At 48.4% G+C, this 17,601-nt stretch overlaps 1 protein-coding gene across 2 annotated transcripts in view; it reads right to left on the reverse strand.

Annotated features, from left to right (window-relative positions):
• CHEK1 (checkpoint kinase 1) overlaps window positions 1-17,601 on the reverse strand; it is a 92,862-nt gene that overhangs the window by 72,894 nt on the left and 2,367 nt on the right. The gene's annotated exons all lie outside the window — the stretch shown is intronic.

A 17,601-nucleotide genomic window follows, 5' to 3' on the forward strand; every position in this document is an offset into this window, starting at 1 on the left:
TTCAGAGAGCGAATCCTTTGGAGAGGAGAGGCTCGTCTGGGTGCGCACGCGTGGCGGGGAGAGGGAGGCATCCGAGGAGGAGGCTCGCTCTACTCTAAGACGCTTCTGAGAGTGCCTAGCTCGGGAGGGGTCACTAAGAGGGAGTGAACCCGCTGCAGCGGCAGAAGCGGTGGACCCGGAGGGCGCGACAGTAAAAGTAGCGTCCTGCGGGGTAGGTGGCCTGTCTATCAGGCGGCCCACGACATGAGTGAGGCTTTCCACGGCCTGGGACAGGGATCTAGCCCAGTCAGGCGGGTCAGAGGAAGCAGGGAGCGACACAGCGGGCGACTGAGGCTGCGGTGGAGCTCGGCATGCAGGACAGTGCGGATCAGACTGCCCCCGGGGAAAGGGTTCCCTACAAGCAGTACAGGCATGGTACCAAGGCTTGGCAGCTGCAGAAGGGTCTGACATGGTGGAAAAAAATGTTGCCTTATGGGAGACCCCAGGGCAAAAGGAACGGAGATTACACCCAACAACAGTACTGGCACGGAGGGGGTTAACAGTCCTACCAGACCCTGCAAGCGGCAGCAGCAAGGGAAGCAGACTGAAGGAGGCTGTGGAGGAGAGGCAGCCGGCACGGGGATGAACAGCTTCAGGATCGGACGTAGAGAGGATTCCACGCAGTATGCGATGTGGAGCCCGACGAAACCGGAAGTAGCGGAGCGCTATGAAGCTCCGCCCACCCCTTGCCGCGCTGAAGAGACGCAAAGCCGCGCGCGCGCGCGGCAAAATGATTTTAACCCCCAAGATTGGATGAGTGCCGGCCAGCTATGGCGCCTGTTCGTGCCAAGGAAAAACGGGCCCCCCCCCCCGCCGCGCCTGATGTGGCAGACGGCCCCAGCCTACAGCCGTCCCTGAAGGCATGAGTTCGTGCCCTGCCGCTAATGAAGTGAATTTTTTGCCCTGACAAAGTCCCCCCCAAATGATACCCGGTAAGGTGCCGGTAAGATATGCCCGGGGGGGGGGGGGGGGGGGATCGATGTAGCAGCAGTGGGAAGGAAGGGGAGGCTGGAGCAGCCACTCTCACCATACGCTGTCTTCGCCCTCAATCCATCCAGCAGGGTCGCCCCTTCAGCTACTGGCACCGCAGTGGCAGGAAGCCGGGGGAGGGACTTGGCGTGCGGGCGACCCTTGAGCTGGCGGGACGCACCTTGTCTTCTGTGGGGGAGGCGGCAGTGCGGAATTACCGGCACTGGCGCAACTCAACCCCGGGAGAAACAGAGGGGTCTAATGCGCCTCTGTTGTCCCTGTAGGTAGAAAAAAATCGAATTAAAACAACAAATAACGCAAAAAATAAAAAATTATAGGAAAACAACCCTGCATAAGCAGGGGGTGTCTTGCCTCCTTGGACACTAAGCAAAAACTGGCAGTCTCTTCTCCAGGCTGAGGGGTATAGCTGATGGAGGAGGGGATTACAGCTTTCACTTAGTGTCACGCCTCCTAGGGAGCAGAGCTATACCCATGGTTTCCTGTGTCCCCCAAGGAATATGGGCGAGAAAGTTCATATAAAAAAATCTATATAAAAAGTTCTGTGTATTTGTGGTTGACGTGCAGACTAGTCACTGGATAGTAGCGGTACCGCCCGTGACCAATAACTATACCTCAAACACAAATGTACAGATAAAATCAATGCAAGGTAAATGAACTGATATAAAAGCAGCAATCTGATAACAATAAGGGTACAGTACAAACAGTGATTAGTTAATGAAAAGCTTTGTAAGAGTATAAGCCGCGATCAGATATTGAAAATGTAGTGATGAACTTGACATAGGAATTCACTGACCCGGAATAGTCATGGGAGTCCAGGTAAATCAAATGTCAGTTAGGAATAACAGACTAGCCTTGGTATGGCAAAAGTGCAGTAGTCGTAAGTTTTAGCTTACTCCGTAGCTGACTCAGCGGCGTCCCGCTTTCAGTCAGAGAAGGATCCGACAATAGGATGGTAATAGATTAAGGAACAGTCTTACCGGTATTGGAGGGTTTCTCACGTGTAGAAGAAGCCTCTGCCGTCTATCGGAACTTTGCTCCCGGATTTTTCGTTACGGTCAGGTGAATCCCACAATAGGTAATCTGGGTCGCCTGTTAGCCGTTTGGCTTGCTGCACGTGGTCCCGCTTGTTTGGATGCGGTTGCAGTATCACAGCTCTCCGGGGGAAAGTTTCAGACCGGCTTTTCTTTGTAAAAACGGTACGAGCTTGTTCCTGATTAGGATCAATGTGGTGCACTCACATAAAGTTGAACTTGGGGGGGTCAGACCATTGAGACTGTTCCTTAATCTATTACCATCCTATTGTCGGATCCTTCTCTGACTGAAAGCGGGACGCCGCTGAGTCAGCTACGGAGTAAGCTAAAACTTACGACTACTGCACTTTTGCCATACCAAGGCTAGTCTGTTATTCCTAACTGACATTTGATTTACCTGGACTCCCATGACTATTCCGGGTCAGTGAATTCCTATGTCAAGTTCATCACTACATTTTCAATATCTGATCGCGGCTTATACTCTTACAAAGCTTTTCATTAACTAATCACTGTTTGTACTGTACCCTTATTGTTATCAGATTGCTGCTTTTATATCAGTTAATTTACCTTGCATTGATTTTATCTGTCCATTTGTGTTTGAGGTATAGTTATTGGTCACGGGCGGTACCGCTACTATCCAGTGACTAGTCTGCACGTCAACCACAAATACACAGAACTTTTTATATAGATTTTTTTATATGAACTTTTCTATATGAAATATTGCCCAAAGTGTGGAAGCGTTATAAACTTTTTACTGTCGTACCTATATGTCTGATATTTCAATTTCCGCAACTTATTTGTCTTTTTAACTTAATAAACATTAGTCACTAAATATCCTTAGGTGTGCCTAGTCATTTTCTCTCTACATTTCTATACAAGTTTGTGTCAGAATTTATTGTGCTACATGTCTTTGATAAAAAAAAAATCCAATAAGTGTATATTTATTGGTTTGCGCAAAAGTTATAGCGTTTACAAACGATGGTACAAAAATGTGAATTTCCGCATTTTGAAGCAGCTCTGACTTTCTGAGCACCTGTCATGTTTCTTGCGGCGCTAGAATGCCAGGATAGTATAAATACCCCCCAAATGACCCCATTTTAGGCTACTTTCACACTTGCGTTCGGAGCGGATCCGTCTGGTGTCTGCACAGACCGATCCGCTCCTATAATGCAAACGCTTGCATCCGTTCTGAACGGATCCGTCTGCATAACTGTTTTTTTCAGATCTGATTTTTCACTTCGTGAAAACTCAGATCCGACAGTATATTCTAACACACAGGCGTTTCCATGGTGATAGGTACGCTTCAAGTTAGAATATACTACGAACTGTGTACATGACTGCCCCCTGCTGCCTGGCAGCACCCGATCTCTTACAGGGGGCTGTGATCCGCACAATTAACCCCTCAGGTGCCGATCGGTTACCATGGCAGCCAAGACGCTACTGCAGTCCTGGCTGCCATGGTTACTTAGCAATTTTAGAAGCATTATACTTACCTGCGATGTCTGTGACCGGCCGGGCACTCCTCCTACTGGTAAGTGAAAGGTCTGTGCAGCGCATTGCTTATAGCACAGACCTTTCACTTACCATTAGGAGGAGCGCCCGGCCGATCACAGACATCGCAGGTAAGTATAATGCTTCTAAAATTGCTAAGTAACCATGGCAGCCATGACTGCAGTAGCGTCTTGGCTGCCATGGTAACCGATCGGAGCCCCAGCGATTAAACTGGGACTCCGATCGGAACTCTCCGCTGCCACCAATGATGGGGCGGTCGGTTATTTTAATTAGGGGAGGGGGGGGGGGCCGCACTGGCCACCAATGAGTTAAATACATGGGAGGGAGGGGGGGCCGGCCGCACTGGCCACCAATGAGTTAAATACAGGGGAGGGAGGGGGGGTCTGCCCCCTGCTGCCTGGCAGCACCCGATCTCTTACAGGGGGCCATGATACGCACAATTAACCCCTCAGGTGCAGCACCTGAGGGGTTCATTGTGAGGATCACAGCCCCCTGTAAGAGATCGGGTGCTGCCAGGCAGCAGTCATGTACACAGTTCGTTGTATATTCTAACTTAAAGCGTCCCCATCACTATGGGAACGCCTTTGTGTTAGAATATACTGTCGGATCTGAGTTTCACGATCTAACTCAAATCCGATGGTATATTCTAACATAGAGGCGTTCCCATGGTGATGGGGACGCTTCAAGTTAAAATATACCATCGGATTGGAGAAAATATACCATCAGATCGGAGTTAATAGGGACTCCTGACTTTACATTGAAAGTCAATGGGGGACGGATCAGTTTGCAATTGCACCATATTGTGTCAACGTGAAACGGATGCGTCCCCATTGACTTGCATTGTAAGTCTGGACAAGTCCGTTTGGCTCTGCACGGCCAGGCGGACACCAAAACGCTGCAAGCTGCGTTCGGGTGTCCGCCTGATGAGCGGAACGGAGGCCAAACGGTGCCAAACTGATGCATTCTGAGCGGATCCGCATCCACTCAGAATGCATTGGGGCTGTACGGATCCGTTCAGGGCCACTTGTGAGAGCCTTCAAACAGAACTCACAAGCGGAACCCCGAACGAAAGTGTGAAAGTAGCCTTAGAAAGAAGACACCCCAAAGTATTCGCGGAGGGGCATGGTGAGTTTATGTAGGATTAAAAAAATTTTCACAAGTTAGCGGAAAATGACACTTTGAGGAAAAAGAATATATAATAAAGTTTCCATTTCTGCTAACTTCTGGCAAAAAAAAAATTTAAGTCTCCCACGGACTCACTATGCCCCTCAGTGAATACCTTGGGGTGTCTACTTTCTGAAATTGGGTCATTTGTGGGGTGTGTTTACTGTTCTGGCATTTTGGGCGGGGCTAAATTGTGAGCAACCCTGTAAAGCCTAAAGGTACTCGTTGGACTTTCGGCCCCTTTATGCACCTAGGCTGCAAAAAAAAAAAAAGTGTCACACATGTGGTATCGCCGTACTCAGGAGAAGTAGGGCAATGTGTTTTGGGGTGTATTTTTACATATACACATGCTGGGTGAGAGAAATATCTCTGTAAATTGACAACTTTGTATACTTTTTATTTATTTTTTTAATTTTCATTTACAAAGATATTTCTCACACACAGTATGGGTATATGTAAAAATACACCCCAAAACACATTGCCCTACTTCTCCTGATTACGGCGATACCACATGTGAGACACTTTTTTTTGCAGCCTAGGTGCGCAAAGGGGCCGAAAGTCCAACGAGTACCGTTTAGGAGGGCATTTTAAGGCATTTGGATTCCAGACTTCTTCTCACGCTTTAGGGCCCCTAAAATGCCAGGGCAGTATAAATACCCCACATGTGACCCCATTTTGGAAAGAAGACACCCCAAGGTATTCCGTGAGGGACATGGCGAGTTCATAGATTATTTTTTTTTGGCACAAGTTAGCGGAAATAGATTTTTTTTTGTTTTTTTCTCACAAAGTCTCCCTTTCCGCTAACTTGTGACAAAAAGTTCAATTATTCATGGACTCAAAATGCCCCTCAGCGAATACCTTGGGGTGTCTTCTTTCCAAAATGGGGTCATTTGAGGGTCTCCGCAATCATTACATGTATGGCCAGCATTAGGAGTTTCTGCTATTCTCCTTAGGCCTCATGCACACGACCGTTGTTTGGGTCCGCATCCGAGCCGCCGTTTTGGTGGCTCGGATGCGGACGCATTCATTTCAATAAGACCGCAAAAGATGCGGACAGCACTCCGTGTGCTGTCCGCATCCGTGGCTCCGTTCCTCGGCCCTGCTAAAAAAAATATAACATGTCCTATTCTTGTCCGCGCTTTGCGGACAAGAATAGGCATTTATATTGCCGTCGCCCGTTCCGTAAATTCCGGAAGTCAACACTGGTGCCTTCCGTTTTTTGCGGATCCGCGGTTTGCGGACCGCAAAAAACGGCACAGTCGTGTGCATGAGGCCTTATATTGAGCATATGGGTAATGAGATTTTTTTTTCCGTTCAGCCTCTGGGCTGAAAGAAAAAATGAACGGCACAGATTTCTTCATTCGCATCGATCAATCAAGCTGCGATCGCTAATAAAGATCCAAAAAGCTCAAAAGTGATCTTTATAGCGCGATTTTACAGTGTTTTTGCAGTGATCAGAAAAAAAAAATTCTGCCACTGCGGTGGGGCGGACTGTGCGCACAAGATCAGGCCTGATCGAGCGAACACTGCGTTTTTTGTAGAGCCTAAGGTGACCCTAATGTACCGATATAGATCTGATTGCGATCAGTCTTGATCACTTACAGATACTATATAGTACTAGTGCTGATTAGCGACAGCGATGACGCTAATCAGTGACTGCGGTGCGGTGGGCGCTAACTACCTAACAAGTAGCTAACTAACTGGCGGTGATAAGGGACCCTTAGGCCCCATTCACACGTCCGCAATTCTGTTCCGCATTTTGCGGGTTAATAAGTGACCGGGGGGGGGGGGGGGGGGCGTAGTGTGGTGATTGGTGCTACTTACAGAGCTGCCTGTGTCCTCTGGTGGTCGATCCAAGCAAAAGGGACCACCAGAGGACCAGGTAGCAGGTATATCAGACGCTGTTAACAATACAGCGTCTAATATACCTTTCTGATGTTAAAAATAAAAATCGCATCTACAGCCTGCCAGCGAATGATCGCTGCTGGCAGGCTGTAGATCAACTTGTTTACTTCGCGATCCTGTGAGCGCGCGTTCACAGGAAATCTGGGCTCACACGATATGACGCCAATAGGCGTCGCTGAGCCTGAGACTGCCGCCGCCCGGACGCCTGTCGGCGTTACGTGTTCGGCAAGTGGTTAAGACAGATAGTGATGCCTCATAAAATATTTAATTAACATTACCCATATGTCTACTTTATGTTGGCATAATTTTAGTAATGCAATTTTATTTTTTTAGGACGTTAGAAGGTTTAGAATTTTAGAAGCAATTTTTGGAATTTTTAAGAAAATTTCCAGTCAACTTTAAGGACCAGTTCAGTTCTGAAGTCACTCTGTGGGGCTTACACAATAGAACCAACCCATAAATGACCCCATTTTAGAAACCACACCGCTCAAACTATTCAAAACTGGTTTTAGAAATGTTGTTAACCCAGGGCTCGACAAATCCCAGGCGCCAGGTCGCCATGGCGATCAGGAATTTTGACCTGGTGCCTGGGTATTTGCCCTCACATGGCTGCCCCCCAGTAATCCAGGGGGCTCCCGGCACTCCGCGGACTTCTCGGACAGTCTGGCAGGGAAGGAGTTACCCGGATCCGCCCCACCCGCTCACATCGGAGCAATGGGGAGGAGACATCAGCTTCTCTAGTGGGCGTTCCTTTTCCCTGGCTGTAGCGCTGTCCAATCGCAGCGCATGGAGAAGGAACACCCAGGAGAGAAGCTGATTTCTCCTCCCCATTGCTCAGATAGTAATTAGCATATGGAGAAGGAGACAGTAATGGGGACAGCGGGCAAACAGAGCGGCGCCCAGGAATAATAGTAAGTGCTGGGACATCTCTGGGCGCCGCTCTGTGTAGCCTAATACTTAAATTCTGGATCCATATAAGGTAGTCTTTAACACGTAATACAGGAGGCGGGTGACGGCAGCAGAATCCCATAGCCGGCACCCTGCCGCTGACAGGGAGCTGCGATCAGCGGCAGTTAACCCCTCAGGTGCGGCACCTGAGGGGTTAACTGCCGCTGATCTGCTGCCAGTACCTGCATCCTGTATTAAGGGTTAATCATCATTGATGGCGCAGTGCTCCCTCCCCATTAAAATCATTGGTGGCACAGTGCGCCTGCCCCTCTCAACCCCGCAGTATTAAAATCATTAATGGCAGTGGCCACAGAGTCCCCTCCGCTCCTCTTCATTGGTGGCAGTGGCAGCTTCTGATCGGAGCCCCAGGATTACACAGCTGGGGCTCTGATCAGTTACCGTGGCAGCCAGGACGCTACTGAAGCCCTGGCTGCCAAAGTCAGCTCCCTGCTGCTGTGTGAACAGAGCAGCAGGGAGAGTGTAAGGTCCTATTTACCCTAATGGAGGTCTATTAGGGTGAATAGACAAGGGATCAAAACATCCCAGGCTCTAGCCCCTAAGGGGGGAAATAGTTATTAAATAAAAAAAAGTAAAAAAACAAAAAAAAAAAAAAAAAAAATATTAAGTATAAATCACCCCCTTTCCCAATTTCACATATGAAATATATAAACAATAAATAAACATATCACAAAAGTCCAAACTATTAAAATATCTAAAAAAAAATAAAAATCTATGCGGGGAACGCCGGGACAGAAAAAAAACAAAAAACAAAACTGCGTGATTGGCCATTTTTTTTAAATGCGGAATGCACGTGGCTTTCTTTCTTTTTTGGTGTGGTATTGAATGGTATAGAGTATCGCAATACTTTTTTATGGTATCAAAATCGGTATCGCAACAACTCTACACTGTCGCTGTATACGTGTGCGCGGTTCTGTACACTGCCGCTGTATACGTGTGCACGGTTCTGTACACTGCCGCTGTATATGTTGTTAATGCCCATGTTGTTTGGTTCTAGACTTCTTTATAAGAGGTTATTTTTGTCGCTGAAAATAAGGCTTTGCAAGGAGAAAAAAAAAAAAAAAAAGCTCCTAACTTCTTTTGCTGACTCCTAGATTCCAAGGAAATTTGTCAAACCCTGTATTGTAATGCATTGTCTGTTAGTGTATGACATACACTAAGGCCCTTTTCACACGAGCGAGTTTTCCGTGCGGATGCGTTGCGGGAGGTGAACGCACAGCATCCGCACGGAATCCTGACCCATTCATTTTTATGGGGCTGTTCACATGAGCGGTGATTTTCACGCATCACTTGTGCGTTGCGTGAAAATCGCAGCATGCTCCTCTGTGCGTTTTTCACGTAACGCAAGCCCCATAGAAATGAATGGGGTTGCGAGAAAATCACAAGCATCCGCAAGCAAGTGCGGATGCAGTGCAATTTTCACGCATGGTTGCTAGGAGACGATCGGTATGGAGACCCGATCATTATTATTTTCCCTTATAACATGGTTATAAGGGAAAATAATAGCATTCTGAATACAGAATGCATAGTAAAACAGCGCTGGAGGGGTTAAAAAAAAAAAAATGCATTTAACTCACCTTAGTCCACTTGTTCGCGATGCCGGCATCTCCTTCTGTCCCCTTTACTGAATAGGACCTGTGGTGAGCATTAATTATAGGTCAAGGACCTTTGATGACGTCACTCCGGTCATCACATGGTACGTCACATGATCTTTTACCATGGTGAATCACCATGGTAAAAGATCATGTGACGTACCATGTGATGACCGGAGTGACGTCAAAGGTTTCTTTTGCTGCACAGAGATCAGATAAGGCCAGAAGGAGATGCCGGGCCGTGAACAAGTGGACTAAGGTGAGTTAATATTTTTTTTTTAACCCCTCCAGTGATGTTTTACTATACATTCTGTATTCAGAATGCTATTATTTTCCCTTATGACCATGTTATAAGGGAAAAACGAGATTTTTGTATAACTTACCAGTAAAATCTCTTTCTCGCTCTTTCCTTGGGGGACACAGAAGACCTTGGGTATAGCTCATCTCCATAGGAGGCGTGGCACTAAGTGAAGACTGTTAAGCCCCTCCTCCATCAGCTATACCCTCAGCCTGGAGAGAGAGACTGCCAGTTGCGTGTCCAAGTAGTGAGAAAAGGCAAAGTCCAACAAAGGAACCAACAAGCCAACTACCCAACGGGTAACACAAACTCGGAAACCGTGTAGAGAAAAACAATGAATGGGTGGGTGCTGTGTCCCCCAAGGAAAGAGCGAGAAAGAGATTTTACTGGTAAGTTATACAAAAATATCATTTTCTCGCCCAATTTCCTTGGGGGACACAGAAGACCGTGGGACGTTCAAAAGCAGTCCAAAAGGGGAGGGACCACAGCACCAAGGCGAAGCACCCGAAGGCATCAAGGAACCGCCGCCTGCAGACCCAGGCGGGCAAAGGCAGCATCCGCCGAAGCCAGAGTATGCACCCTGTAGAACTCGGTAAGGCGTGCAAGGAAGACCTGTGGCCGCCTTGCCCAAATGCATGGCCGAAGCCCAATGCTTCCGGCCCAGGAAGCACCGACTGCTCTGGTGAAATGAACGGTGACACCAAAGACAGAATCCTGTCCTTGGTGCGGTAACCTCAGCAATAGCCAATCTGATAAAGCGGAGGAAAACCACCCTGGAGTCCGTCAACCCTATGCGCTGACCTCCTGGAAACCCAAGAGACCGAACGTCGACAAGAGTCGGAGATCTTCAAGTAAAAACGGCAAGGCCCAAACAACGTCCAAAACGGTGAAGTGTTGAAGCGAAAGGCAAACACCACCTTCAGAAGGAAGGAAGGAAGAAACGGGATGTACAACAGCCCTGCCCTGGGAAAAGACAGAAGGCTCAAAACAAGAAGGGCCGCCACTCAGGCACCAGTCAGAGACAACAACTGCTACGGAAACACAACCGTACAGGACAGAAGGGGTAGAGAGAACTTCTGTAACAGCTCCAAGGAAAAGATTGGAGCGCCGAGAGCTCAGCCTGTAGTTCCCAGGGCGGTACCGGAGGACAGTACAGAGGAACCAAAGAGCCACTCCGAGGAAGAAGGTCTTGACAGGCCCAGAGGGCCGGGGAACGCTGGAAGAGAAAGAACAGCGCCGACACTTGACACCTCAAGTAAAGGAGTCCCAGTCCCAGGTCCAGGCCGGACTTAAAAAGACAGAACCATGGGGAGAGAAAGTCAGAGTGGGGAATGCACAGCTTCCCACAGAACCCCAGACAAAAAACCCTAAGTCCTACGACAGATCCTGGACGAAACACAGCCAGGAGCGAACAGTAGCGAGCCCGCTGGAGTCGCCTGGCAAGCGGGCGAAAACCCAATGTGATCAGGCGCAGACCAGTAATACGGGCAGAAGGGTCGACAAAACTGGTCCCGTCAGCGCCCGAGCAACGTTGTCCCGTATCCACCCGAGTGGGGGAGCAGAAGGACAGACTGAAAGGAACCAAAGGGTCCGCCCAGCATCCGCCAGATGTCAGGACAAGACAGGCTAAAGTCCATGCTGATGTAGCCACGTTCTACAGTCCCGTTGTGGGAGATCAAAGGACAATCTGGACCGAAAGGTAGTCCCCCCAAGTTACCGAGAAGGTAAGTCTACAGCAGGACCCTTGTCTAGAATGGAAAAAACGCAATCTGTACCCAGCGGGAGGACAGAACGCGGTAGACTAGGCAAATAGGCACACAGCTAATACGGCCAATGTGAACAAGGGGGACAGTACGAGGCCAAAAGGAACACCGCAACCATCCACATGAACAACCATGCTCTCCCCAGAGGGGAGGACAGTGAAGGAACAGCCTCTGAAACCTGGCAGGGCAGAAGCCACATGGGAAAGATTTGTACCGAGCGGGAGCCAAACAGAGCCGGGCGAGATAAGGTAGTCGAGACAGAGGCCGGCATAACACCCTCCAACCGAAAGGAGGAGTGGGCAACAGGGAAGCCATAGGACAGCTCAATAGCAGAACCCCGCTACACTGTGAGACGCCCGGTTCACCGCCTCGCCGAAGGCGAATACCCTGAAGAACCCAAGGTGGAGGTCCTCCGGACCTGGGTAATCGAGCACCCAAGAGAAGTTAGGTGACCTTCCCGAGAAGAGCGGCCGAACCTGGTAGCAGATCAGACTGAAGCGTAGAGGCGCCAAGAAGAAGGACCCATACCGCACTGCATTCGAAGAGGAGGAAATTGCAGTAGGCAAGGGAACCGCAGTCCTGCCAGAGCCAACTAAGAATTCAAGGGGCGCTGCAGACAACAGCACTCTCGACCATGTGACCACTAGCGCAGGGAAGCAATGCCGCGGAAGGACGAATGGGCACGCATCTAGGAACCACGAACACTCCCTGGGATGAAGGGCCAATTAAATGAATGAGTACCACCCAGCTCGGTGCAGCAGAGAGCAATAGAGCCTGTCCGGGTCAGGTGGACAGAATGAACTCCTTAGAGACGAGTGCAAGGCTTGCGGCAAGCATCGTATCCCAAGAAAAAAAGTATGTCGCAGGAAGGAGGTGAGGCATACGTGCGAGCAGCCCCGTAAGCAGTGAGAAGGCCAACCCACCTACAGGAGGAGAAGGCATACACGGCCCAAACAACGCACAAGAACGTCCGCTCACTGCAAAAAGGTTACTCAGCGAAAAGGGCCAGCCACAGAGTGCCACAGCATGTACGGAATTGCAAAGTGTAACCTGAAAGGGAGTTATGCACAAGCCTAGTATGGTATGCGACAGAACACAAGCAGTCCACCCCGAAAGGGGGAAAATGTACCTGGCAAACTGCAGTCGGCAAGAGTGCAAAGGCCCGTCCCAAAAGGGAGTGATGCCTAATAGGGATCGACCGATTATCGGTTTGGCCGATATTATCGGCCGATATTGAGGATTTTGAACGTTATCGGTATCGGCATCTATTTTGCAGATATACCGATAACGTATTAGGAACACAGAACGCGCTGCTCTCAGCGCTCTCTGTGTTCCCTCCGCAGCACAGGGGAGAAGGAAGCAGTGTCTCCTCCCCCTGTGCTGCCGCTGCAGCCAGTGAGAGGAGAGAACATAAGAGGAGGGGAGGGGCTGTGGCCGCTGCGCCACCAATGAAAATAAGCCTTTCATTCATTCATATACAGGAGGCGGGAGCTGGCTGCAGAATCACATAGCCGGCTCCCGACCTCTATGAACGGCAGCTGCGGTCCGCGGTAGTTAACCCCTTAGGTGCCGCGGATCGCAGCTACCGCTCATAGAGGTCGGGAGCCGGCTATGTGATTCTGCAGCCAGCTCCCGCCTCCTGTATATGAATGAGAGACTTATCTTCATTGGTGGCGCAGTGCGCCCCCCCCCCCCCCAGTATTAATCATTGGTGGCGCAGTGCGCCCCCCACCCCCATAGTAAAAACATTGGTAAGCCCCCCCCTCCCAGTTTTACTCATTGGTGGCAGTGGCCACAGGATCCCCTCTCCCCTGCTCCTCCGATCGGAGCCCCAGCAGTGTAATCCTGGGGCTCCGATCGGTTACCATGGCAGCCAGGACGCTATTGAAGCCCTGGCTGCCATGTTCAGCTCCCTGCTGCTGTGTGCACAGAGCAGCAGGGACAGTGTGAGCTCCTATTCACCCTGATAGAGATCTATCAGGGGGAATAGGACAAGGGTTCTAGTCCCTAAGGGGGCTAAAAGTTAGTAAAAAAAAAAAAAAAAACACAAAAATATTAAGTATAAATGAAAAAGATTTAAAAAAAAAAAAAAATACACATTAACAATAAACATATTAATTTTCAGCAGATTTGTGTAGGAAATTTTTTTTTCTCAAAAATGAAAATTCCAAGAATATCGGTATAAATTATCGGCTATCGGCCTGAAAGTTCACAAATGATCGGTATCGGCCCTAAAAAAATCAATATCGGTCGATCCCTAATGCCTAAGGCCGTACCTACTTCAGAGAAGCAGGACATATCATATAATCCAGCAGGAACGCAGGAGGTCCACCTAGTGAAAGGGGGACGTGCACAGGGTTATCCTAGCATTAAGTGAGTGTGCAATAATACACCCAACACTGAACTTTTCGAGAGCGCAACTACTCTGCTAATGAAGGGGGACATGTACAAGTCCAGTACAGTACATACAAGGACAGCCATGAATCTCATGAGCGTGTCAAATTCTGCCCATGGAATGAGGGGTGGTCACGCACAAGGCCAGCACCGTATCCAATGGGAGTGCAAGCGTTCCACCCATGTTAGAGAGCCATGCTCATGGCCAGCAACGTATCCGGTGAGAGTGTAGCATGCCGCCCAGAAAAGGGGGGGGGTAATGCACATGGCCAGCATCTCATCCAGGGAGAGTGCGAACACCCCGCCATGTATGGGAGCGATACACATGGCCAGCAACGTACTGGCGAGAGACAAACACATTCAGTGAGAACGTGTGTATGTCGCCTGAGGAAAGGAGGCATGCCCCTGGCTGGCAGCGAATCCAGCGAGAGTGCGTACACCGCCCACGGAATAGGGGTCATGCATATGGCCGACAACGGGTCCAGCGAGAGTGCAAGCACCCCGCCATGTATGGGGTTCATGCACATGGCCAGCAACGTACCTGCGGGAAAACAACCACAGACAGAGGGAGTGTATGTATGCCGCCTGAGGGAAGGAGGCATACCCAAGGCCGGCAGCAAATCCAATGAGAGTGCAGCATACCGCCTATGGAAGGGGGTCATGCCTATGGCCGGCAGCGAAACCAGTGAGTGCAGCATAGTAACATAGTACATAACATAGTACATAAGTACATCATAGCACATCAGTGAGAGTGCAGCATTCCGCCTATGGAAGGGGGTCATGCACTCACTGGTTTCGCTGCCGGCCATAGCGTCCTGCGCAGCCCACAAGAAATCTGTTATCTATTTATTTATATATAAACACAGCCTCTCTGAGGCTAAAGGAGAGCCACCATATAGAGCAGGCGAGATGCAGGATAAAAGGGGGGGCCAACCATACAGGCCCATTGGGAGCCGGCCTGTTCCCAAAGGGTTAACAGGGACCCGGCCTGGAGGGCGGCGCTGCGATCCCCTGGGGGCGGAGGAACCCCCAGGCGGGAAGAATTCGCGCCTGGAGAAGTTCCCGCCCCCTCCAACAGAGGCCGGAATTTTGCCGTGAAGCCGGGGTCTAAATTTTTGCGGCGCCCGGCCCACACAGTATTATGTACCGCCAGCACCTGAGGCGGAGTGACGCATCAAACCGGCCGCGGGTGCCCACCCCGCGGGCCGGTCGGAATTGCGGCCCAGCAGGCCGCGAAGCCTGGGCCAAAATTTGCGGAGCCCCGCCGACCGGCACCGACGGTCGGCCGGGGCCTATTGAAGCATAGGAGGTCAATGCCCAATGCCGGCCGCGGTAGCCCACCCCGCCGACCAGAGGAGTCAGGGGCCCGGAATGGCGGCCTAGCAGGTCGCGAAGCCTGGGCCAAAATTTTTGCGGCGCCCGGCCGCACCGGAATATCAATAACGGCCGGAGGCGAGGCCTTACTCCGCTGCCTTCAGGAACGAGCCCCAGGCCCTGAGCAGCACTCCGGTAAGTATCGAAAGAAATGGAAATCCCGGTATCGACAAAAGTATCGATTGGGTATCGAAATTTCGATACCCGCAACAACCCAAGTAGCAAGCACTTCACTCAGCCATTTCATAGAATTTTTTTATACTTCTGTATTTTTATTTTTTATACAAGAAAATGGTGCTTTAGGCCCAAAACTTTCTTTTCACAAATGATAACAGGAGAATATCCCACCACAATTTTCTACCCACTTTCTCCTGAATACAGTAACACCCCAATTGTGATCACAAACTGTTATTTGGGGATACGCCAGGGCTCAGAAGGGAAATAGCGGCATTTGGATTTTCTAACATGGAATTTTCGGTCATGGTTTTTAAGAGCAATAACTTTTTTAATTTTTGTTTAACCCCTTAAGGACTCAGGGCGTTCCGGTACGTCCTAACTTTAAATCGCAATTGCGGCGCGGCAGGGGTTAATCGTAACAGGATGTCCGCTGAAATCATTCAGCGGGCATCCTGTCACAACGCCGGGCGGGGTCCCGTGACGGCGATCGCCGCAAACTGCAGGTTCAGACCTGCGGTTTGCGGCTTTTACCTTAACCGGCGGTGCCATCGGGTCCCCATGCGGCTGTAGGCGGGACCCGATGGCATGGAAGGCAGCGCGATGTCTAAGGAAGGCATCGCGCTGCCTTCCGGTGACAAGCCTGTGAGATCCAGCCCCCTGGATCTCACAGGCCGGAAGCTGTATGAGTAATACACACAGTATTACTCATACAGCCAATGCATTCCAATACAGAAGTATTGGAGTGCATTGTAAAAGGGATTAGACCCCCAAAAGTTGAAGTCCCAAAGTGGGACAAAAAATAAAGTAAAAAAAAAAAGTTTTCCCCCCAAAAAATTAAAAATTTCAAGTAAAAATAAACAAAAACGTCATTTCCCCCCAAATAAAGTAAAAAAAATAAAAAAAATAAAAAAATAGGGGTAAAAAAAAAAAAAGTATACATATTGGGTATCGCCGCGTCCGTATTGACAGGCTCTATAAAAATATCACATGACCTAACCCGTCAGATAAACACCGTAAAAAATAAAAACTGTGCTAAATAAACCATTTTTTGGCACATTACATCACAAAAAGTGTAATAGCAAGCTATCAAAAAGTCATATGCACCCTAAAATAGTGACAAACAGTCATCTCATCCCGCAAAGAATGAGACCCTACCCAAAGTAATCGCCCAAAAACTTAAAAAATTATGGCTCTCAGACTATGGAAAGACTAAAACATGATTTTTTTTGCTTCAAAAATTAAATCATTGTGTAAAAAACTTACATAAAAAAAAAAAAAAAAAAAGGATACATATTAGGTATCGCCGCATCCGTGACAACCTGGTCTATAAAAATATCACATGATCTAACCTGTCAGATGAATGTTGTAAATAACAAAAAATAAAAACGGTGCCAAAACAGCTATTTCTTGTTATCTTGCCGCACAAAAAGTGTAATATAGAGCAACCAAAAATCATATGTACCCTAAACTAGTACCAACAAAACTGCCACCCTATCCCGTAGTTTCAAAAATGGGGTCACTTTTTTGGAGTTTCTACTCTAGGGGTGCATCAGGGGGGCTTCAAATGGGACATGGTGTCAAAAAAAACAGTCCAGCAAAATCTGCCTTCCAAAAACCGTATGGCATTCCTTTCCTTTTGCGCCCTGCCGTGTGCCCGTACAGCGGTTTACGACCACATATGGGGTGTTTCTGTAAACTACAGAATCAGGGCCATAAATACTGAGTTTGGTTTAGCTGTTAACCCTTGCTTTGTAACTGGAAAAAAAAATATTAAAATGGAAAATCTGCCAAAAAAGTGAAATTTTGAAATTGTACCTCTATTTTCCATTAATTCTTGTGGAACACCTAAAGGGTTAACGACGTTTGTAAAATCAGTTTTGAATACCTTGAGGGGGTGTAGTTTCTAGAATGGGGTCATTTTTAGGTGGTTTCTATTATGTAAGCCTCGCAAAGTGACTTCAGACCTGAACTGGTCCCTAAAAATTGGGTTTTTGAAAATTTCAAGATTTGCTTCTAAACTTCTAAGCCTTGTAACATCCCCAAAAAATAAAATATTATTCCCAAAATGATCCAAACATGAAGTAGACATATGGGGAATGTAAAGTAATAACTATTTTTGGAGGTATTACTATGTATTATAAAAGTAGAGAAATTGAAACTTGGAAATTTGCAATTTTTTACAAATTTTTGGTAAATTTGGTATTTTTTTATAAATAAAAATGAATTTTTTTTTACTTCATTTTACCAGTGTCATGAAGTACAATATGAGATGAAAAAACAATCTCAGAATGGCCTGGATAAGTCAAAGCGTTTTAAAGTTATCAGCACTTAAAGAGACACTGGTCAGATTTGCAAAAAATGGCCAAATCCTTAAGGTGAAATAGGGCTGAGTCCTT

The sequence above is a fragment of the Bufo bufo genome, chromosome 1 (genome assembly GCF_905171765.1).
Source record: "Bufo bufo chromosome 1, aBufBuf1.1, whole genome shotgun sequence".
NCBI classification, from domain to species: domain Eukaryota; kingdom Metazoa; phylum Chordata; class Amphibia; order Anura; family Bufonidae; genus Bufo; species Bufo bufo.